The sequence below is a fragment of the Ictidomys tridecemlineatus genome, chromosome 7 (assembly GCF_052094955.1).
Source record: "Ictidomys tridecemlineatus isolate mIctTri1 chromosome 7, mIctTri1.hap1, whole genome shotgun sequence".
NCBI classification, from domain to species: Eukaryota; Metazoa; Chordata; class Mammalia; order Rodentia; family Sciuridae; genus Ictidomys; species Ictidomys tridecemlineatus.
The window spans coordinates 184,667,498-184,692,468 of NC_135483.1; the positions used below are offsets into that span (position 1 = coordinate 184,667,498).

Sequence of the window (24,971 nt, forward strand, 5' to 3'; positions counted from 1 at the left end):
TGTTATTTTTCAGTATGATTGTTGGATGCATTTCCCAAAGTAAGAGTTTGATTTTCTACATCTACAAATATGCCCAAAGGAGGGGAATCAAACTGTTTTTCTTTTATGTAACCTTTCATTAGGTCTGTAAGCGTGAAGGACTAGGGATCAGCATGCATCTAGTCCCCAGTGGGATGGTTTCTGACATGCATTCATAAACTGAATCCTGGTGACAGCAATGGAGGAACATTAAATGTTGTTTCTGAACATTTTAAAACACATCTGAGAGATTTAAAACAAAATATTCATCTACTTTGGAAAACAATAAAAATATTACCCAGAGTCAGCTGAGCTTGGTACAATTTTTTGAGAGGTTCTAGACAAGAATATTTTTATATACTGTATGGAAATAAGAACAAACATGTAAATTATCTTAACTGAGGGAAGACTCTGTTGCCCAACTCTAAATAAGCTCCAAGAGATGCTGGAGTAAGCAGCCATCCACTTTTACCCAGGTGAGTGATTTTTATTGTCAAGTCTTTACCATCAGCTACTGTCTCTTCACCTTCTCTTCATGCCTATCCAGAGCCTCTCTCATTAGCTCCTTCTTTGGGTTAAGACTGGGAGCTTCCAAAGACTTATGTACCAGGCAGATGGTCCCCAGAGGATGGCATGCTGAGCCACTTAGTTCCTCACCACACAGTTAACTCAGGGCTGTGAATCAGCTTGAATGGTTATCATCCCACAGGGCCCTGAGAAAATAGGACATCTCCTTTATAGGATTTGGCATGAGGAACAGGAGAGAGGAAGGGGAAAATTGTGAACTATGAGAATAAGGGGAATGCAGACTTTGGTTCACAATTCCTGAGAAGCAAAAAACCAAAATGGGTAAGAAAATGACATAGAGAGCATTGTGTAAAAATAGTACAATTAAGATTTGTATCAGCTCTCTGCCTTGTTATCCTTCCTATAATTTCTTAGTTCCAGGGAAATTTGCCTTCATAACTTAATAAAGGAGCTTTTTCCTTATAAGTCAACCTAAGAGAGTTCCCCCCAATATTGTGAAATGTTATGCTTTGTATATAAGGGATTTCCCCAAACCTCCTGTGTTAGTGCAGAAATGTTCAGAGGTGAAATAATTGGACTGTGAGAGCTATGACCTCATCAGTCCATCCTAATTTGAATGGACTGACTGGGTGGTAACTGTAGGCAGGTAGGGCATGGCTAGAGAAGGTGGGTCACTAGGCGTGTGCGCTGGAAGGGTTTATCTTCTCTGTGGGGACTTTGCCTCTTTCTGCTTCCAGAATTCCATGAGTTGAGCAGCTTCTCTCTGCTACACCTTCAGCCACAATGTGCTGCCTCACCTTGGGTCCAGGGCAATGGAATTGGCTGACCATGGACTAAACCTCGGAAACGGGGAGCCAAAATAAACTTTCCTCATCAATGTTGTTCTTGTCAAATATTTTTTGTCACATCAGCGAAAAACTAACAGGCACATGTAGAATTTGTAGTTGAGTATTTCTTTGGCAAATGGTATAGAACTTTTTATTACACGAATTGCAGATTTTTTATAAGGGATTAGTGCCTAAAAGGCTCCAAGGAGACTACCTGATCCTTTTCCATGTGAGGACACAGTAAGAAAATCTCACGGATGAAGCAGATGGAGTCCTCAGCAGATACCAAAGCAGCTGACATCTTGATCTTGACTTTCTGGTCTTCAGAACTGCAAGCAATAAATGTTTGTTATTTACAAATAAAATCTAAGCTATTTCATTTTAGCAGTTCTAGTAGACTAAGAAAATAGCTGCTTATAAACTAACATGTTGACATAATTGCCACTTAGTATCTTTGTTTCCCACCAGTTTTTTTAGTAAACTTTTCATTTTAAGAAATATCTGAGGCTTCCCCCCCCACTGATTCTTTGAAATTATGATACCAATAGAACTATCATTTGATATTTTGAAGGTAAGACATGACAAAGTGTAGGAGCCAGAGTTCTAGACCTGGATCTATAGTTCAACTATGTGACTCTTGCCCATGGCCCTTGAACTGCCTGAGACGGCAGCTGCATCCTGAGAGCTCTGAGCGGACAGCAACATGCACAGTAAGAAGCATTCATTGAGTTCTCACTACTTCTCATGTTCTATAAATAGTATATATTATTTTGATTCCCTTATAAGTGTGTGTGGCTTATAGTGTTGTTTCCCAATTTATGAACAAGGAAACTAAGGCACAGAAAAATGAAGGTGCTCCCTTGAGGTCAAAAAGCAAGCGTTTGGTCCATTTATCAACCTCCAGGGATCATTTTGTTATTTTCCAGCTTCCTCAGTGATCCCAGTGGCTTTCCTATAATTGCAAGATGGCCTAACCCTAAAGCAAGATAAATTGAAAGAGTAAAATCAAAAGCATTCAGATGTCCCCTGATTTTTCCACAAACAGAGAGTTGATACCATGGGAAGACAGAGGTGCTAACTGATGGCCCTGCAGTCACCAAGTTGGATGTTTCAATTTCTCATGGCCACTCTCACCTTTTTGTCAAAAATTATTCTTTAAAAAAGGCTGGAAATCTTTTCCTTTCAACCAGACCTTCTATACACACAACTCTGGGACAATAGATTCTTTCCGTCATCTCTCTAATTTTCTTTTAGGCTTTTTAAGATTCCCCGAAGAGCCAACTACCTTTTGGAACAGTGATGGTGTTCTCTCGTGTTCTTCAACACAGTTTTTCAACCCAAAGAATAAGATCAATAATTAAATTGGAAAGACAGAGCATGGTAAAGAGCAACCTGGAGAATAGTTGTCTGTCTTTGTATTGCTTTGGAGACTGAGGAACTCAGAGGTGGATTTGCTGGATCAGGTTTGATGTTGTGTGTGAATAGTTAAGACTTCTCTTCTTTGGGATGGCTGCTCTTGCGGCTGTCTACACCTGCTAGTCTCCTTTCTCATGGCTCTGAATCTTGCTCATGTTCAAAACAACTGGCTGTGGTCTAAGGAGAAGCTCCATGGCTCCTGAAAATGTGCCTCATCCTTAAATTTTGAAATCTAAAATTTCTTTACCAAGGACCAAAGACTTCCAATCTGTCACCAACCTAAACGAAGAAGATAGAAATATGTCTGGGAGAAATAACCCAAATTGTTTAGGAAGTCTACTCAAGCTGGCCTACATCAAGAGGGTGGTTGGCTCACGTGACTACACCAAGGGTGTATTCCAGATTTTCAAAGGTAGTCACTGTGGATTCTCCAAAGGAGAGCCAGGATTTGGGCTTTCCTTTCAGTGACAGGGTGTTTGCTCGGGATGCTAGGCTGACATCCTGTGCCCTCAGTAACCCCCCCTCCCGAAAGGAAGATTCCTACTGTCCCAACAGAAGACTCGGGAAGAGCTCATGGACTACCCACCTCCCTTCAATCATACGCACATCTGTAACAATCACCCCGTCCACATGAACGAGATATTTTGATGAGCATGATCTGAGGCATATGTGCATCATGGAAGGATAGAGAAACTCTCCACATCTTAGGAATTGATAGTAGGAGAGGGACAGTCTACAAGAAAAGAATGATAACATGCTGGAAATGCAAAATCATTGGTGTCTACTCCAGACCCTTGTGGCCAAAGTAACTTCTCCAACTTTTGCAAACTTATGGTTCAATTGAAATGTCTTTTTTTTTTTTTTTTTGGTAAACTTAGATGATTGAACAATTGATGAGCAGAAAAAATTCCCTGCTGTACCCACTTCTCAGTGTGCCAAAAACCCCATATGCTCTTCATCACCATTAGGTGAAAGATGACATCTTCATGACAATTTCAGGTATGAGATTTCACTAGAGTTGTTCATTTGCAATCATTCCGCTGTTTGTCACTTTTCTATACTAGCCTCAGATGACAACCTAAAATGGCAAGTAAACGGAGAGACCAGAACATAGGAAATAGGATTTGTCTGAGAAGGCCAGGTGGTCATTCTTTCTCATTGTCATGTTGAAAGACCCCAGCCTCAAAGCCTTAAGCTTAATGTTAAGAAATATAACCTTTTGCCCTGCAGTCACAAGATGCTTCCTCCTAACAGCAACCCATGCCCCACACCCCCCATGTTGTAACCCATATGTTAACACCCCCATGTCAAAACTCCCCCAGCAGCACGTAGCCCCCTCAAGTCTTGCACAAAGCAACCGCAAGATGTCCCAGACAGTTAAGAAACCATGAGATGTTCCAGAGGGGCAAACTTGAGCAAAAGAGGACAAAAACAGGAACAGGTGGGTGGGGTCTCCAAAACCACTCTGCCCCCCATGACCACTTTTAGGGGAGCTTGAGAGGGGGCCAATAAAATAGCTGTTACTGTGCTAAGCTGTCACGGGGGCCAATGAAGTAGCTGTTACTGTGCTAAGCTGGAATCTTGTCCCTTGCAACCTATAAAAATCCTGTAACCCCGAGCCCATGCATGCAAGCTGCCTAAGCTACGGCCGAGGTTCTGCTTTGCATCCATAGGCGCCTATGTGAGAATAAACTCCTCCTGCTGATTGCATCCAGTGACTCGAGTGTTCCATTCTGGGTTGGGGTCTCGGGGGTCTTTCAATGTGTTGTCAGATGGATGCTTTTGCCTAGTGGATTCCTCTGGGTCTCCCAATCTGAGGAGCTAAGTGTGAATTCACTCAGGCAAAATAGCACTCCTGAGAGAAGGAGTTACCACCAGTATAGACCACGGGTGCTGAGCCAGGATACAGTAATTCTGTGGACTGCTGTCAGTTTCCTACAGTGACATCATGACATCATATTACTTTTTTTTAATTGCTAAAATTCACTATAGCATAAGGGGTTGAAGAAAAATACCATGAACATTATTTTTATGGCAGTATACTGTGGCTAGATATAAAAAAGCTGTTCTTTCACTTCTTCCCTCATAAACATGTGCTTGGCATAGCATGTTGCACTCAGTAGGCAGGCAGTACGTGTCCTCTATGCTGCATTACTATGAGTATAACCTGAGCTCTCTGAGTCTGTCTGTAAGGCACCATTCTAAATGAGGATGCCTCTTCTCAGTATTGATTTTCAGGCAAAAGCTATCACCAAAGCACTCCCTGTGGTTTTTGGGGTCTGTGTTCATTATGGTTGTCTTGGAGTCCTTTGTGATTGGTCAGTGCCCATACTGGTAACAGATAATAGTTTGCATATCATTATGCACCTTCTTTGCCAGCAATTAAAGATTTTTCTCATGCTTTTTATTAGAATCTATGTGTCTTGTGCCCCATTACAAGTCTATGGGGTTTTTGAATCATGATAAAATGTCAATGGACTCTGTGATGCTTCACCAACGATACAAACAGTTGAGGAGTAATATCTGCTTTCAAAGACTTTAGCCACCAATCATAGGTGCCAAGGTCAAGCACAATGGCATAGGACATGAAATACTTTTTCAGTTTCAAAGACCTTCTCTTGTTCTTCCAGTCATCCCAGTCAACAAGGTACCACTTTTCCAGAACATTAACCCAACTCACCTTTCATTTCTCCCTGCTGGGGGATTCTGTGATCCCTTTTCATTTTTAGGAAGCTGGAAACCTATGTTTGTGATAATTAGAGACCTGAAGGTGACTTTGAAGGTGGAGAGAAGAGGTCTCATCACTCACTGTGTAGACTAATAAGATCAGACCTGAGAACTAACACTTGCATTCTGGAAACCCTTTACAAAAAAATTTATTAAAAGGCCAGGACCAAACTATGTGTTTATAGAGTTTCATGAACTCATCTGTTGATTCTAGGAAATTTAAAATCTATAAAATATAAACAATCTTAAATCTATCAGCTGCTTCCGTGTCTCTACCCATGAACTTCAGCCATTCTATTTTTGTTAAATGTAGACAGAGGAGCATAAATGATTAGCTTTAGAGTGACTCTTTGGGCATTCTTATACAGAGAAGAGGACTTTAAAATCATTATAATTTTTAAGCAAACTCAGTGGCCAGCATATCTGAGAGTTGAAAGATGGTTTCTAGGCTCTTGAGCTTGAGGGACAGAGCTACCTGTTACTTTCACACTGCAAATGGTGAAAACTGGCATGTAAGTAGAGCAATGGCGTCACCACATCAGACGGCCATGTGGTCCTTGCCGATGGGAAGTACAGAAGAAACTTTGAGGACAACAGCAGCAAACAAGCAGCATGGAATCATGGGACCCTAAAGTATGGGAAGAGCAGCTTTGTCCTGGGTTGCTGTCACCTGGGAGCTAGTTCTGGGTGGGCTTCTGCGAGAGAAGCAGGTGACTCTTCACTTTTGTACTTGCCCTCAAATGGGGACAGAATCAGCTTGGAAATTTAAGGCTGCCCACAGTCATACTGCAGGTACAGCCATCACCCTCCCACACAGTGAAGGTGCTCTTCTCACTGCCTTCCTAGTGGCCTCTGTAGACTCGACTGTGGCACGTTCTATTCCTCTCCCATTACTCCATGCAAAACTCCACTTCTGGAGAATCTGACAGCCTGTTTGGCAATCGGGTCTCCTTCCTCCTGAACACTGTTACTTAAGCTTCTACCACAGAATCCATGGCATCACAGTATTTCCCAAACTCTAGTTATTCCTGTAAAATTAGTGTAATTGGTGCCATATCAGTGAACCATCTGGGAAGCATTTACTTTTCTTTTTAAACTTGACATTGGACTCATTTTTTTTTTAAAAAAAAGAAATTTATATCAAGTAATTTTTAAAAGAAAACATTAGACCACTGTTGAAAATGGAAAAAGAACATTTCCCTTGCCATTAATAGAAGGTATCCATGGAAATAAATACCACTGGAGCCAAACAATGGAATTGAATCCTAGCTGCACACTGGGCCATCCTGGGCCTCTCAGACAGATGCTCGTTCTCTAGAGATTGTACAGAGAGATGAACCAAACATGCAAATGTCCTCAAGGACGTTCTAGCATGAAACTCCGATTTTCATCAGAAAGTGGTCAAAGGATTGAAAACAGTAGCTCTCTGATTATTTCTTTTATTGAGTGATTTATTCTTGCTCAGCCTGGAATCATCCTATAAGCCACTTTTACACATCCCACACCTGAGACTCTCATCTAATAAGGCATAGGGCAGTATTGCCAGTCAAGTTTGTGTATTTGTTTTCATTTCCCCTCACTACCGAAGATCTTAGCTTTCCCTACTGTTGGCAAGATCTTGATCCCAAGGATTAGTTAATAAGAATGGAAACTGATTGGAAAGATAAATAGGGTAAAAAAAAATACCCTGGTATTTCTTATTGTGATTCCATCTCTATTACCAAGTTCTTGCTGAGCAACTATTCAGGGCTGGATGCTGAACACAGAAAATAAGGAAAATACCCTTGATATCCTGGCAAATGTAAGGTGAACACATGTTATGAGCAATAGATTTGTTTAAAGGTTTGATATATGGTCCAAATCTTAGTGCTAAATGTATTGGACTAAATCTGGAAGAAAGTAGCTTTATGAAAAGAAAGGAAAGAGGGAGGGGACAAAGGAAGGAAAGAAGGAGGTGAGGAAGAGAAAGAAAGAAAAAAAAGGAGAGAAAGACAAGAACTTGAAAGGTCAGTGGGCATTTTATTCAGTTACTGACTGGTGTTAAAAGTGTTGTTCTCTGGGCCCCTTTCTTTGGTGTCCTGGCATCAGAAACCTGCAACTTATTAGGTGACAACATATTATCATTAACAGGGATTTATTTGGAAATAAAGAGAAAGAGGGGCTGGGGTTGTGGCTCAGCGGTAGATCGCTCACCTAGCATGTGAGGGGTGCTGAGTTCGATCCTTAGCAGCACATGAAAATAAAATAAAGGTATTGTGTCCAAATATAACGAAAACAAAATACAAGAGAGAGAGAGAGAAAGAGAGAAAGAGTATATATTCTTTAAGTCATTTTCAGCTGGGCCACCTTTTCCATCTATAAATGAAGAACTTCTGGGTTGCAGGGTCACAATAATTACAAACAAATGCCCGGGTCTTGCAATGTGCCAGATGCATTTGTAGTACTTTATATATTCAAGAGTCGAATTGTCATAACAAGCCTCTGAGTAAGTACATTCATTTCCATTGCAGTCATAACATTACCACAAACATAGCAGCTTAAAACAACACAAATTCATTGTCTTCCAGTTCTGCAGGTCGTCAGTCTGTGCTGGTCTTCCTGGGCTAAGAGTGAGGTGTCTGCAGGGCCTGGTTTCTCTCTGGAGGCTCAAGGGAAGAATGCATGTCCTTGGGCATTCAGGTTTTGGAGACTGAGTTTCTTGCAATTGGAGAACAGAGATCTCTCTTTCTCATTTTACTGTCAGCCAAGTGTGTTCTCAGTCCTCAGCCACTGGACCTTTTCACCCATCTTTAATATTTGAATTTTCCCTGCCTCTTTGTTCTATCTCTCTGCCTGCCTCTTGCATTTTTTTTTTGTACCAGGGATTGAACCCAGGATGCTTAACCACTGAGCCATATCTCCAACTCTTTTAAAAATATTTTATTTAGAGACAGAGTCTTGCTGAGTTGCTTAGGGCCTCATTAAATTGCTGAGGCTGGCTTTGAACTCACAATCCTCCTGCCTCAGCCTCCTGAGCTGCTGGGATTACAGGTGTGCACCAGCGCATCATGCAGTTCCTCTTATTCTCTCTTTACCTCACTGTGGTAGTCGTGTCCTGTCCTACTGAATTTGCTTTCAAGAAGAATCTGACATCCAGGTGTTTGCACAGTGTTCGGCTATAGTACAAAGCATGACAGATTTCTGGAAACATTTGCATTAGCACACATTTATAATTTAATGAAAATTAAAATTCTCCTCTGTCCAGAGAGATGAAGCAGCAGGTTTTTTTTTTTTTTTTTATTCTTACCAAGCACATATTCCATTTATTTTGAGAGTTGTCCTGGTGAGACATGAAGGAATGATCAGAGTCACCTCTCTTCCATCCACCTGCCTCTCAGGAAGCATGGCTGAATCTCCCTTCCTTTCTGCTTTATCCCATGCCTGCATCTTATGGATGTTCTTGGAGTTTCATAATTCAGCATCTCAAACCATGACCGTGAACTTTAGGAAGGGGACAGCCTCATTTGCCTGGTTCCTCACCATATCTTCAGCAATAAGCAGAGAGCTTGCTATAGAGATGTGTGGAGGCAGCTGCTGACAAGGTTCAGGGTGATGTCCTTCCTCACCCTGGTTCATACCCTCGTCTAACTTCCACCCCTTGAATGGGGGTGGGACTTGATGCAGGCTTCTCACAATAAGTGAAGACGTGAAGGGTGTCACTCGATGATTAGTTTACAAGACTGGCACCTGGGTCTTGCTAGCAGCGCTGCTATGTTGGAGAAGCCCATAGAGAAAGAAATGGAGGGAGGCCTCTGGGCAAGATCCTGCAAGGGACTTGAAGATGCCAACAGCCGCACAAGTTTGAAACTGGACTCTCCTCCAATCCAGCTTTGAGATGACTCTAGTGCCCTTGCAGATCCCTGTGTCCAAACTTCCAACCCTCGGAAACTGTGGGTTACAATACAATAAATGTTTTAAGCCACCAAGGTAATGGGTGTAGCAGTAGATAACTGATATAAGTAGACATTTAATATGTTTTGAAGAATGACCAAATAAAGAAGACTAAGCAGAGGTTTTCTTGTTCATTGGATGGCAGGTTCATGATGGCAGCGAGAAGTCTGGAGTTGAAGAGGTTTGGATAACACTGGAGTTGCCTTTGGCTAAGCTATTTGTACAATTCAAATTTCTACACTTTGGGGAACACTAGGAGGAATTCTACGGCTGAATTCTTCCATCTCATGCTTAAAACAGAGCACTGTCCATTTAGGGCCTTGAAATTGGACATGGTCAGTTTTCAGAGGTGAGCTTCTGCCCCACCCTCTATTTGTCAGGAAAGGGCAGTTGGCCAGGAGGCCCCTGCGAACCCCATCCGGTCGGCTGTGGGCAGCGCTGCCTGCTTCTTTGTGACTGTCTCTCCCTTGTCCTGACTCTGCTGGTTCCCCAGTCCCCTGTTGTGGCTGGCTGTTGTGGAGTGAGTGGAGAGGATTCAGAAGCACTTCCTGGGGAAGGAGAAACAGGAATCCTAACCATATGCATCCTGCCTGTCCTGGGAGAAAACTCAGCACTGAAAACAAAACGTGTCATCCAGGACAGACTCAGAGCCCTGAAGAGCTGGTCTCTCCCCAGCATAGCATTTCCCTCTTGCCCTGTCGCCTGTGGTCAGTTGGGGAGCTGCTAAGGGACGGGAAATTGATGGGAGTCATCAGGGTGACTTAGGCCAAGGCTGATTAACTCCGCCCGCTTTCTGTACTACCTCCCTGCCACCAGCAGGTGTATGGCCCCAGACACTTCTGCCACTCTTAGCTTTTTTGATTGTCACAAAAGGCCACCATAGTGGAAAGGAGTTTTAAGTCCTTTCCAGAGATGAAAACAACAAGTCAGTGGCTTCTCTGGTACACACATGCAGCTGTGTTAGGGCAGAGTTGAGGTGGGGCCAGTGAACCCAGTTGTTGTGGGCACAGAATTTAAGAGACCGCCGAAACACTCAGTGGTAGAGATGGTCAGCGTTGAATGCAGCATTTCCAAACATCACGATGACAAAACTTCCCAGGCAGGGAGTTGTGCTAATGCTTTCTCCTTTGTCTGCATTTGGGATGCGCAGGGCTTCTGCTGCTGCGGTAGGGATAGCCTCCTCCCTCCAGAACGGGATCTGGACCAGAGGACTCCTGCTTTACTCACCACCATCGGAGAAAGGGCCTTTCTCTTCTTTAAAATCCATCTTCACTGCCTGGAAGAGCTGCATGGGCAGAATCATTGCCATGGTTCCATAAAGGGGCGGGGAAGGTAACCAAGTAGCCCAGTCACATCGCTGTGGCTCAGGTTCTAGAGCCAGACAGTTTAATGAGGTTCTGGTCCAGTCACTTGCTAGCTGTGTGGCTCTGGGAAATTTATTCTTTGGGTGCCTCCGTTTCCTGGCCTATAAAGACAGGGATCTCAATAATGCCTTCCTAGTAAGGTTGACGTGAGGGAGAACGCACATGAAGTGTGCAGGGCTGTCCCTGCCACAAAATCATCATCCAGGGAGTGTCATCAATTACTGAAGTTTTCACTCTCGATAACCACAGGGTGTCCATATTTCCACTTTACAAACCAGAAAACAGGCACAGCTACAAGCCACTCACTGAAGGGGATTTCACTTAAATGGGTGGAGAAGTTGAACACTCAGGTTCTTAGACACCTAGGGAAGAGTGGGTTCCTCTAAGGGAAGAGAAATATACTTTTAATTTAGAACAGTTTCCAGCCTTCTGTACTATTGGAAAGAAAGGAGCAAAGCCGCTGTTTAAGCTCAAAGGATTCTTCACCTTCAACCATCTGAGTTACTTCTGGTTATGACTTTCCTAATAAAGAGCGTTGTTTTTAGCCATTACAGACTTGGTGCCTTTGCAGTGTTCAAGGCAGCACCGTCTCTTTCTTTATTTTCCTCTGGGACCCTGCACTGATGCTGGATAACATTCACACACCTAATACCTGCTCCATAGGTGACCCTCAAATACATTGAGACCACGGGCACAGTCAAAATGCTCTGCATGACAGCAGAGGCGCATCTGTCCTGGTTTCCATTTCCCTTGCAGACTCTGCTCTGTTTAAAAGTTCAGCAAATTAAAAATCTACATTCCATAAATAAAAAGAATTAATTACATAAACAGAACTCAAGGAAGAATTCCATCAAGATCCCAGGGATTGGGAGCCAAAGGGAGGTGGTACCTAGAGGGATAAGCAGATACTGCTATAAGAGGAAGGTTTGATATAGACCACCTTCAGCTGGAGAGGGAGAGGCCGGATTCTGTATATTTCTTGGGAATACACCTGCATATAGCCATTCGCCTTCTTGTGGTTGTCTGTTATTCCTTACTGAAAAATTTATAAACATGAACAATTAAGACTTTTCCCTGGTGAAAAAAAAAAGAAGTAATACTGCTCTTAAACACAAATGCCATTTTTAAAGCACCATAAAGAGTTTGATAATTTGCTTCTGGGTAAGACAAGGAAATGTTGAGATGTCTAGCAACTTTGAGCACCGTGTGGTTTTTAAAATCAGTTGCCATTTTACATGTTTAAACATTTAGAGACATTTGCCATGTTCCCAGTGTTGGGGGACTATCGTCATCATCCAGTTCCAGAACATTTCCATCCCTCCTGAAGGAAACTCCATGCTCATTAGCAGGATCCTCAACCTGGACTCCGTCCCCTGGCAACCTCCTGCCACGCTTCCTGTCTCTGTGGACTTGCCTATCCTGGACACGTCGTAGAAATGAAGCCAATGGTATGCAGCCTCTGCGTGGACTTACTTCACTTTGCCTAATGTTTTGGAGGCCCACTCATGCTGTAGCATGCGTCACTTCTCTATTTCTGTCCATGACTGAACAGAGTACCACTGTAGAGCCATGACACGTTTTGTTCAACCATTTATTAGTTAAGGGAAATTTGGACTGTTTCTACCTTTAGGCTATTGTAAATAGTATGGATATTTGTGTATAAGTTTTTTTTTTTTTTAAACTTCTCCTCTTGGCTATTTTTAGGTATGTATCCAAGAGTAGAATTATTGTGTCCTGTGCTAATTCTGTGCTTAAGAAGGAATCGCACAATTACCCTATTTTAACATGTCTAATCTATCAACTTCTTAGATTCTATGAAATAAAGTGATTTTGAGAAAACGAGGTTCAGATCTTTGATGCAGGATCCTTGTGATCTCCTCGGGATTTACCATATTTGTGAGGCCAGGATAACATAGCCTTGTCTTGGTCTTATCTGAGATATGATTTATTTGCAAAGAACTGTTACCTTCTCCTAGATTTCTGCCTGCCTGCACCCTCAACTATTCTTTCCCATGTTCAGCCACTCCCTACTGGTTACCTAACTAGCTCCTTTCCTTGTTCTTCAAACTCTTCTCCTCTGATGTCACCTAACTGAGCTAAATTCACAGCCCATCATTCCACAGCAGCCTATCCACGTGTCTGTGTCTGACCCAAAGTATCAGGAAGTCCATGTAATCCCTTCGGTTTTTATAGAGCCCTGCACTATTTGCATGTAGAGGCCATGCTTCCCTTTACCAGAACCTCACAACTGTGTGCCCGGGCAGGCCAAGGGGAGAATGAGCCAACCCAGAGAAGACCTGTAGCCCTTACTGGAATCAGTTGACAACACTAGTCCATGTAGCTTTGCATCAGTAACGTAAGCCCATATCTGCAAAGTAGCCTATGATGGTCAACACAACACTTAGGAATCTTAAGCACCAATTTGTCAGTTATAATTATATCAGACAAAATGACCAAGATCATGTTAAAATGTGATTTATGGCGAAAAAGTTTCAAAGCCCCTCTAGCCTAGAGGCATTCAACCTGAGACCCATGTGCACCTGTAGCCACACAAAAGCTTCACAAAGGATGCCTTCCACATATGGTGCATTTTCTATGATACACTGTCCTTTTGGGTGTACAGATCTCTAGAAAAATAAAAACAAACTTAAAAACATGAGTGTTCATTTTTGTGGTTTTTCCTTGTCTCATACAAGGTCTTTTAAGGCCAAAGCATGGAGTCAGATGCAAGGTACCTGGATGAATGTCAAGTTGTCCAGAAGTTGTGTGACACTGAAGGAGAAGGCGGGAGTGCTGACAATGTTCCTTTAATGGCCTCTCCTCTTTTGTCCCCTGGCTGTTGCCGCAGAATGTGTCCCTCTGGGAAGAGGCTCCCTTGAGAGCAAGGAAAATACAAGGTTGTTTGTGAGAAGTACTGAAGGCCACTGTGCCTTCTGTCATCGTGGCCGGGTGCCATGGTTTCCCCATTAGTGTTCAGATAAGTGTTCAGAAGTGAGGTGGTTGTCATGGGGATGCATCTCAACACCGCTGTTTAAATGGAAAAGAGAAGGTTAGGTTTCTCCTAACATAACACTCCTCAGATTTTGTTGATAATGAGAACTGGCTTTTTTCAATTAGATCAGCTGGTGAAGGCTGTCTGTAACAGACTAGGAGCTAAATCAGCAACTCGAAGGTTAGGAAAAAGTACATTTAAAGCAGAGAGTAAGATCAAAGCGTTTTATCAAAAATATACTGGCAAAGGTGAATCAAAATATTTCCATTTTCCCCAGACTTTCTGGGTATATGGTAATAAACAGTTTATCTCACAGGGAAAACATACCAAGAAGTCATTCCTTTACCAAAATATTGACATGCTATAATTTTTTTTGGGGGGGGGGGTAAGTATGTACTTTCATGAATCCTGGACTTGGCCTACGACAGCCTCAGCTCCTCTCCTGGGGCCTTGACCTGTCAGACTTCTTCACAGTCCAGCAAGGTTAATACTTGGGACCACAAGGGCTCTGCAGGATTCTGCTTTGGCACGAAGGCCAGAGTCTAGCCCTCTGAACAGATTAGGTTGGTTGATTTCCTGTTCTACAAGTTAGTATTTGGATATCATTCCTACTCATGACTACAATTAATAGTCATGTTACCAATGTCAGTGTTGCTTTTGTGGTAAGTTGAGCAGTAATTCTGAAGATGGAAAACAAAAAATATATTTTGGTACTTAGTTTGTTCCTAATTTTTAAAATACTTCAACAAAAAGTAAAGGAGTCCCTTAGTTATCAGTTAATTGAATGTGAAAATAAATTTTGATCATTAAATCACTGTGTGATTCAAACATGGAGCTCAGGCAGAATTTAAGAGTTGGATGAATTATTCAAATAAAATTTCCATTCCTGGTTACATATTTTTGAGAACTCTGTTTCTCAGGGCTTATCTTTTTTACAAATGAAAAGTAGAAATAATATTGATTCTGAATTATAATTTATTTTACAATTAAGCAATTTTTATTTGCAAATACATCAACTGTAGTGGGAAAAAAGCCTCATCTACATCACTAGCAAATTCATTTAAAGTTTAGTATTTTATATAAATACTATTCAAACATATAACATGCAAAGTAATTACAACATCTAAAATGTTATAAACATGTTCAATGTTACATGTTTATGAGTATATGAAATGTTCAGATTTCATGTTTATAAAACATAGATTAACACAAATATAAATGTGATTATCTTACTTTGCTCAATAAATGTTTCTAATAATTACAATGACAATTCAATCCTGAAGAAATAAATGAACACAGAGAGTCTTATAGCCATTGGGAAAATAAATTTCAATTTCTATACATACTTTTGTTGTAGAGGAAAATTATATATTCATTGATAAAAGATTTCTAAGTATAAAAATAAAAATGAGGATGGAAATAAGAATTTAAAAACAAAAAAGGATCATATAATATTTCTGACTTTTAATGAAAAGCTCCTCATGTATTTAAAAGTAGATGATATGTATAAAATTAATGAGACATATTCTACTGAGTACATTTAAAAGAAGGATAAACTCATTTTTGTTCATACATCATTGCTTTGGCCTTTGTGTCTTTATACTAAATAAACAAGCATTGGGTTTATTCAAAGTCATTTCGGGGTTTGTGAGGCATTGCCGTAGCTCCCAGGTAGCCCTGGGTCAGGTTACCCCACAGGACATTCCAGTGTACTTCAGTGCTATTGTGCATAGCCTCATTTTTTACATACAAACCTAAAGTTTAGGGAAGCTAGTGACTTATCCATTGTCTCACAACCTATGGGGCAGGGAGAATCTACTTTCTGACTTTAAGCTTTTTTTTTTTTTTTCCTTTTAAACTATCATCAACCAAACATGTTTATTTTCAGCTAACCATGTATTGGACCACATAAGAACACTCTCTGACATGGAACTGAAACAAACCACTTTGGGAATGAAAAGCTCTAAATTGTTTTAACTTCTAAACTTTCCCATGCTGAGGACAGATGCGGAGGAAATCAAGACTGGCAAATTCTCTGGCTAAACACAGCTTAGCTAAACCTACATATGGGTACCACCTGGCTTTTGTTTCTATACATTGCAACCATTTCCATGAGACCAGTGGGGAAGCAATTTAGAAGCGTCTCTCCAGCTTGATCCAACTGCATAAAATTCATTTTTCCTTTTTTCATCTTAGCTTATTCCTGGTACTGGCAGGCAGTTGAATTTGGCGAGTTGAGATGGAAGCAGGTTGTCTGGCTGGGCTCTCCATAACAGGACTCGTATTTGATTTGTAGGAATCTCTAGGAGTAGCAGCAAAGCCTTTGGGAAACCCCTGAGTGCCGTGAAAAGAACAGAACCTTTGGAACATAGACAGGGCTCCATTTCCTGGTGTGTTAGTTACTAGCTAGGGGCTCTTGGACAGAGTTTGTTTCCTTCTCTGGAAAATTAGGTCAACATCTCTGCCTAGGAGATTAAGGATAAAATGAAATGAGAGGTCATGAGAGATCATGATGTATGAGATTGTGCATAGAAAGTGTGTAGTGTGACGCTTGGAAAACTGTAGAAACGTAAAAACACTGGTTTTCTTCTCCTTCTTTTCTGTCTCTACTTCCCAATGCATTTGTCTACTGTGCTATAGCTCGTGTCCTTGATATCTGCTTGGGTGATATAATATAGGCAGCTAGTAGTTTAATGACTTGGAGGAGTGATTTCCAAGCTGTGAACTCTAGGAGTTGTGTGGGTCCAGTCTTCCATTAACAAGTGAAGTTTTAATTTGCATTTCTCTAATTGCTAGAGGTGTTGAACATTTTTTCATATATTTTCATATATTTCCTATTTCTTCTTCTGTGAGTTGCTTGTTTAGTTCCTTTGTCCATTTGTTGATTGGCGTTGTTTTTATGGTGTTAACTTTTTTGTGTTCTTTGCATATCCTGGAGATTAACTCTAGTCAGAATGGCAATTATCAAGAATATACGTAACAATAAATGTTGGCAAGGATGTGGGGGAAAAGGTACACTCATACATTGCTAGTGGGACTGCAAATTGGTGCAATCACTAATGGAAAGCAGTATGGAAATTCCTCAGAAAACTTGGAACAGAACTGCCATTTGACCCAGTTATCCCACTCCTTGGTATATACCCAAAGGATTTAAAATCAGCATACTACAGTGACGCAGCCACATCAATATTTATAACACTTCAATTCACAAAAACAAAGCTATGGAATAAAACTAGGTGCCCTTCAACAGATGACTGGATAAGCAAAGAGTGGTATATTTACACAACAGAATATTATTCATCCATAAAGAAAAATGAAATTATGGTATTTGCTAGTAAATGGATGGAACTGGAGACTATTATGCTAAGTGAGATAAGGCAATCCCAAAACATCAAAGGCCAAATGTTCTCTCTTATATGTGGATGCTAACACACAATAAGGTAAGGAGAAGAATGGAAGTCCATTGGATTAGATAAAGGAGAGTGAAGGAAAGGTAGGTGAAATGGGATTAGGAAAAATAGTAGAATGAGTTGGATATAACTTTTCTATGCTGATATATGAATAACAACCAGTGAAACTCCACAATATGTACAACCACAAGAATGGCATACTAATTAAGGATAAGTTATACTCTATGTATGTATAATATGTCAAAATATACTCTGTTGTCATGTATATCTAAAAAGAACACATTTAAAGAAAATAAGTGAAGTTTTGCTTGTCTCCACATATGTGGATGAATTTTGTTGGGGATAGTGTTTCCTTGGTATTTATGGACCATCTGAATTTCGGAACATCTGGAAACAGTGCTTAACCCAGATGAGGTGTGTTTCAAAATGGAAATTCCTTGTATTGAGCCTCTATTTTGGGATATATTTTGAGATAGGCTTGGGTTTAAAGCTGTGGGCTGAGTAAGCAAGAAGAGAACTCAGGATCAATTACATTTTGTGTACAATGCACAACAAGGCAACTGGGATGCACATTAACAGTAGAAGCTCAAGTATTTTGCTAAAATGTATAAGCTTCATAATTGACTTTAAATTCTGAGCATGAATTCTTGCTCTCATTGCCAATCATCCTGTCATTTTATAAGATGACTATTAGCTAGCTGGAGCCATTTCCTTCCTGTCTGGGTATTTGAAACATTCTTTTCGTCATCATCCTTATTTACCAACTGGAAGAAGAGAGGTTGAAGACGATCAATCTTGTTCTTCTGTTAACTAGAAAAATGAGGTCTTGGTGGTTTTCTAAAACAATTTGAAGTCCTTGTTAAATTATTTTTTCTTTATGACTTCAAGCATACTTCCATTTCATCCTTTTCCTAACTGAGTTGTAGATATTCCATTTACCTTGGCCTTCTAAGAAAAATGAACTTTTGTAATTTGGGGAAATTGATTGAAAACCTGAGAGAGCAATAGATTAATCATTAAATCAGCCCTAAGAATAACTCTGACCAGGATAAACTAAGCCTAAGAGAAATCCTTTGGTGGGCTTTGGAGAAAACATATTCTTCTTTCACCACGGAGTACCCTGGGGAAGATCAGGGCTGTCGTGTGAGAATTCCTCTTACCATTTGGAAGATTCTTTGGTACTGAAGGGGTCATGACTGTCCTTCCTCTCTTGTCTGCATCCTTTTTTTTCTCCACCATTTCAGAGTTATATAAGTTATATAACCCAGTTTCTTCTGACTCTGTGGAAAGGTAATATTTTTTATACTGGTGATTTCAGTCATCTTACTTTTGCAGAAATCAAGATCTCTGAAAACAAAAGCTCTATGTCTAGTTGTTTTGGGGAAATTTCTAGGTGATAGTCCATGTGTAGCCATAATCAAGTATAATCGTTACTTTCTTCCTATTCTGTATCTTCCTCTCTGAATACTCTGGACTGTGGATTTGTACACAGGCTTGTCAGAAACTCTTCTCCTGCCATGTTCTGCTCTTCTACCTGCCTCTAGGAAGTCAGACATGTAGAGAAGACAAGAGAGTCCTTTTGTACAGCTCACATGGAACAGCCTCACCCAGCACAGAGCAGGAGCATGGGTCAGGGGAGGGGACTGACAATAGAAGACTTTCAGCCAAGACTTTTGATTTCTCATTTCTAATCCAATTTAAAAGAGTTGCAGACTTTGCAATAGACCTCATACCTATGAGAGAAGTAAAGAAATCCTAATTTGGAAATGCTAGCAACAGAAACCCTCATCAAAAGCAATTTATAAACACACTTAGAAGGCACTCAGTATTTACAATGCAATTTTAAATGTTTTTCATTCAACACTTATGCAAAAGGCAGGATGAAGAAAAGTTTCAAGATTATTTCCCCCATTTTTATAGGCAGTGAACATGAAACAAAGAAAGTTTAAGTGATATATTCAAAGACATTGGCATTTCAATTTTCTAACTTCTTAGTTTTAATTTTTATTTCTATTTGTGCTTTGGTGCACCATTCACAGGGGACAGAATTACATTTACTGGAAATTCTCAACCATCCACATTTCAATAAGGATTCCAAAGAGCACATGTAAGCAGAGAGCACTTGTTCCCACATCAAGACTCACTTGTTCCAGTACCCAATGCCTTCACAGGACAGAACTGGAATCCAGGAGCCTCCGTGGGGATGCAGGTCTTTGCCAGTGATCTCACTCAGGTGGGCAGCAAAGGGGAAGGGAATCACAGTCTATCTAGCACAAAAAGCAATGCCTCACTGAACCACTGCTTTCCAATTTGCTCTTCCTGACTCTGCCCACTCTTCATCATCCTTGTGATCAGATAAGGCAAGGAATGATTCTTCCCAGAAGCTGAAAAAAGAGATGACAGCTGCAATGATGTTCATAGGAAAAATAGAGTAGTATATTCCGTGTCACATGCAAAATGGCCATAGGTCATCAGTGGCTTTAGTACACACATCTGCAGAAATAATTATATATTAGTTTTTATTCCTTGAAGATCTCATTTACTACTTGTTACCAATGTGTGTGTGTGTGTGTGCATTTCTCGTAACTCTCAGAATAAAAAATTATTTATTTATTCTTACAGAAACATTTATACATGGCTCAAGTTTGATGTGACATGTGGAAGTAGGTATTAAGAGTATAAATACAGTCTTTTTAATTCAAGTCAAATCTCTTTTTAAAACTTATTTTAAAATATCAGTGCATCATCCATTTGCAGCTACCTAAAGAAAGTACCAGTCACACTCATACATTTTTACTTTGAATTTGAGTTTTGCAGTAAGAGCTGGCCAACACTTTGGCATAAACTTTACAGAAGAGACATTTTGTCTCTAAGCAGAGACTGCAAAGGTCACTGAGGAATGTCTGAAGATGATAATATGCTGCTTTGTTAATTTCCATGTATATTCAGCTTATGTTTTAGGGTTAATGCTTTTTGTATCAGTTTCATACTACCAAGAACAGTCTGCCAAAGAAGGCAGTTCTCTGATCAAGAAAAAGCATGCATGTGACAGCAATTTGAAAGCTAGTACATCATTGTTTGGAAAGAATTCCACACAGCCATTGAAACCATAAAGACTATTTTCTATATGATCTAACACACACATGCATACACACACACTACTGGAAGGAAATAAAAATATGATAAATATTATTTAACGCTGGTTGATGACTTTTCTTTGCTGTATTTTACAAATTTCTTACTAAATTTCTTACTTGTGTTTTGTAATCACAAAATAGAACTATTTCTTTAGACAAAATTAAAAGGATTATTGCAAATATTAAGTCCAAATCCATTAAATGATTCTTGGGTGCACAAGTAGCACAACAATTTCTCATGGAGAGATAGTGCTTAAAATAGACCTGGCAGAATTGAAAGGAGAGAACAATCCCTGCTTCTGGAAAGAACATTGTGATTGAGATGGTCTGAAGAGAAGGAGAGGTGAGGGAACACAGTATAAGGACAGCAAAATGCTACATTTTATGACTGTTTGAAGTAGAACAGATGGAATTATATGGCTCAAAATATATTCTGATGTTTTATCACCAAACTTCAAACCTGTATCCTGATACATCTAAATGCTATTTTTAGGCATGATATACTCAAGGTACATGGTCTATCTAGGGCCATAGCCTATTCAAAACCATCTGGGTTTAAAAATTTCTACTTGTGTAGATCATAGCTTTTATCTACAGGAGCAAACAATCCCTTGTTTTATTAGGAAAAATGTGGAGTGATTAATTTGTGCATTGTAATTACATATTCACTTTGGTATATTCAGACATGGACATAGCATAATTAGAATAATATTAAAGGAGACCAGTAGAGGAGAGGAAGCAGGTCAGGAGGAGAGGGAAGACTTGGTGATGATCTAATTATGTCATGTACACATATGAATACGGCATAATGAGTATCACTATTATGTATAATTATAATTTATCAGTAAAAAACTAAAAATAATACCTGTGCAAAAAAAAGCAAAAAAATATGTTCTAATTTTACAGAGTTTTAACCAAGAGTACAAATAACAATACTTAAATAATCAAGACAGAAAATGGCTTAGGATGTAAGCATATTTACTCTGGACTACCTGACAGGAAATCGTATATTTATGGTTCAAGCTAAATATGTGTGATGCAGAATCTTATATTCCTTTATATCAGCCTATTTAGGATGTTCATACTTTCATTGAACACACTGAAATCTTAAGGGTCTTACCATGATCACACGACTAATTAGTGACCAGCACATCATTTTGTGTACTATGTGACCTTTTTATTTTTATTTTTTCCAAATATGGACCTTTCAATTGTCACTAACACTCATTTTAGAAATCCAGCTTAGGCATGGGATATTTTGCCTCTGAAACATGAGAACTCTAAGGAATTTGAGTTCTTCTAGTCTGGAATTTTGGCTCTAAAGAATATAAGGAGACTCAGGCTCAGTATGGCTTGGGGGATACTCATGCCCCCCCCCCCGCTTTGTCCTTCTTTGGTAACTAGGAGATTCAGAGGTTCATTAAAAGTGCCCTACTGCTCAAGCTCAGACCCAAAGGAGGCTAAAGACTGTCATTCCAGGGTGACAGGAGGATGGAAGCAGGCTGTCACCAAGCCTTCCTCCCGTCATTAGGCTTCCAGAGAGATTTTCCCAGACTTGCTGTTCCTGTCTTCCTGACAAACCACCTTTGAGTTCTCTTCCTCCTAGGACCTATTGGCTCAACATTTTACTTAAAAAAAAAAAAAAAAAGTTTAATGTCTTTGTCATTAACCCAGGATCTTAAAATTCCTGATTCATCCTTGGACTGACAGGTCAAGTTGACACTTACCAGTGAGAGGATTTTGTTCTTAACAGAAGATGAGAGCCAATTAACTTCTGTGGACACTGAGTTCTCATCTTTCTCAGCAGTTTTCTCCTCCTCTCAAAAATTGTTTATCAGATTGTTTCAGAGATTTATGCCGTTTTATTCCAGAGCTGGCCATTCAGTAGCTCTTTTCCATTGTCTGGAGTCAATATTCCTGTAGAGACTCAATAGAGCAAGTGCTTGATAAATATTTGTTGGTCGCTTGATTTCTTATTAACAGCTAAATAAATTCTGGGCAATTCAAAATAGATGGATGTTTACAACTATATCAGTGGGTGATTGAACTGGCAAGTCACAAATTCTATTAGATTCTGCCCTGAACCACATCCAACCCACCTAACTCTTTGAATAAGGCAGAGATGAATGCAATCAATCTCAGAGGCCATTTCAGAGAACATCATGTTACATTTAACTCACAGGGGATCTTGGTCAAACTGGAGTGTTTTGGTTACTCCATTTTCTCTCACTCATTTTCAGATTCTGCTTTTGGAATTTAATTATGTGCATGGTATCTGAAGTGATAATCATAGTGAGGATTATTGTATTCTGGACAGTAAAATGAAGATTTCAAAATTATAATTACATGAGTTTCATAACATAAAATCTATCATTGTCAGATATTTTTCTATCTAAAACTGTGATAATTCTTTCTGTAAGTCTTTTGGTATGGTTGTCTATACAAGGAAAACTGGAAAAAAAATAAGCTTTTTTTAAAAAAATTAAAAATATGGCAACTTTGCTGAATAAGTAATGTATCTCTTTTTCTCCCAAATGTCACATCTTGTTTGATGTGAGGAGTATTCTTTAAGGGTCTACTGTATACTCATTATTCATGTAATGATGATTGAGTCAAAGGTAGGCATTGTGATTAATAGACAGCCCCTGTTCAAAGGGGTCTTACGAGTATGAAGGATCAGACAACTGAACAAATGACTAACATACAAGTCAGAGGGCATATCACAAGAAAATAAAATAAATTTCTGGGTAGAGAAAAGAGAGAAATTGTGCTTGGATGTAGGATGTCATCTTAATAAGAACAGACTAAACTATGGCACAGTTGAAAATTAACAACAAAACGTAATTTACCAAAGCAAAGGCTTGTTTCTCCTTATTACATGACCACTGTGGGTTGATGAAGCTCTGTTCTACACAGTCGGTCAGGGACCAAAGACTCCATTTTCCTTCAGCTTTGCCATTGAAGACTCATGACTTCCAGGGTCTCCAAGGCAGGGGACCTAAGAATGGAATGGAATCTTATATCTCAATTCAATAGTGTCATGTGCCACTTCCACTCACATTTAATTGCATAGAACTAGTCATTCAGTTTCGTTCACTGTTAAGACTGATGCAAAGTATATATTTCTTATGTACCCAGGGAAGAGAAGAACAGGGTATGGATGAGCGCTTATAATCACTTCCAAAAAGATTTTTTTGAAGGAAGCGGGAGGCATGCGACATGATCCTTGAAGAGGAAATGGGAATGTAAGTATATTGAGAGAGGAAATAGCACGTGCCCAAGAAAGACTGAGAAAGGGAGCAGAGGGCACACCGAGGACATTGTAAATAGCCAACTTTCCTTACGACACCAGAAGACAGAGGCAGAGGCCCAAGTGGATGAGCAGACTCAGAAACATCACAGAGGACTGTGTGTGTAGATTGAAAGCCGGGCTGCCAAGTGTAGTGGGCAGCGGGGTAATGGTCGAACCTGTGTCTTACTGGCCAACAGTATGTGGGATGAAATAGAATTAGGAGAGAGCGAAACAGAAAAGAACACTTAGAAGATATTGCACCAGATAAATCAAAGTATAAAAATCTGAGAAGGCATCAGAAAGAGGAAAAATTAAAGTTAGATGGTGAGACAGCACTTACATGGCTTACCAGGTGGCTGGCTGATTCTGGAGATGGGAGGTGAAGGAGCCCATGATCTCTGAGCTGGAGCTCTGGGGCATGGAATTGGTGGTACCAACAAGAGAAACAGGGAAATAGGTCAAACTATGGGCAAGTAGGAAAGTCCATAAAACCCACGTAAGAGAAAGGCAACACTGTGTGGTGATTAACAGGTCAGAGGGAGGTTGCCTGGGCTACGCGGCTGCATTTAAAATCCCAACTCTTCCTCCTGTAAGCTTCATTGTCTCTCCTCATCAGAAAAATAGGACAACAGCCATTTCTCCATAGACTTGTGACAAGATTTGGCTCCTTATATTTGGAAGAAGTTGATGGTTTATGGCTCCTGCCAAGCTGGAGATCCTGAGCTCAGCGCGTTGGTGTGGAGGGCAAAATTTGCCTGAAGAAGTGGGTCCTAGACTTGGAGGATTCAGACTTTTATATTACTTTTATATTACTCTGTCCCAAGTGTGGTCTGAAAACATCAATGGCATCTGACCTGATGAGACCTCTGAGCTGAGACAGAGGGCATTCAAATGGCACCCAGCCCTGACTCAAGTCAGATGATTGGAAACGCTTCCAGATGATTTGGGACTTTGCCCCACCCCCATGAAGCAAAAACTGTCCGTAATGACTGAGGTTGATATCCCTCGAGCCAGAGTGCTCAGAGTTCACTTCAAATTGCTGTAAAAATATATAGAAATGTGGAAACTTCTTCCACACACAGATTTTTAGAGTAGAGTCTATACTCTTAACACAGCCTCATGCACACATAGAGCTGCATCTTTAATTTACACAGAACATCCAAATAGAAGGAGGTGTCTTATAAGAAGCTGGTAGAAAAGATTAAAAAGAATAGGATCATTGGCTGGAGAAATGCACATATAAACAGTATAAAGGCCCTCACAGTGGTAAAGTCAAATTCGTTAATAAAAATGGGAATATGTGCATGAGCAATAGCAAAAAGTTCTGAAA

The 24,971-nt window shown here is 40.2% G+C and overlaps 1 long non-coding RNA gene across 2 annotated transcripts; it reads right to left on the minus strand.

Annotated features, from left to right (window-relative positions):
- Positions 1-1,483: 1,483 nt before the first annotated feature.
- Positions 1,484-13,746, minus strand: LOC144365641 (uncharacterized). 2 transcript variants are annotated; one of them, XR_013424332.1, is made up of 2 exons: positions 13,546-13,746; positions 1,484-1,702 (listed from the first exon to the last, which is right to left on the minus strand). It is a non-coding gene; the product is annotated as an uncharacterized LOC144365641 (long non-coding RNA). The 2 variants fall into 2 exon arrangements; XR_013424333.1 differs by lacking the exon at positions 1,484-1,702 and adding an exon at positions 7,334-10,911.
- Positions 13,747-24,971: the final 11,225 nt, after the last annotated feature.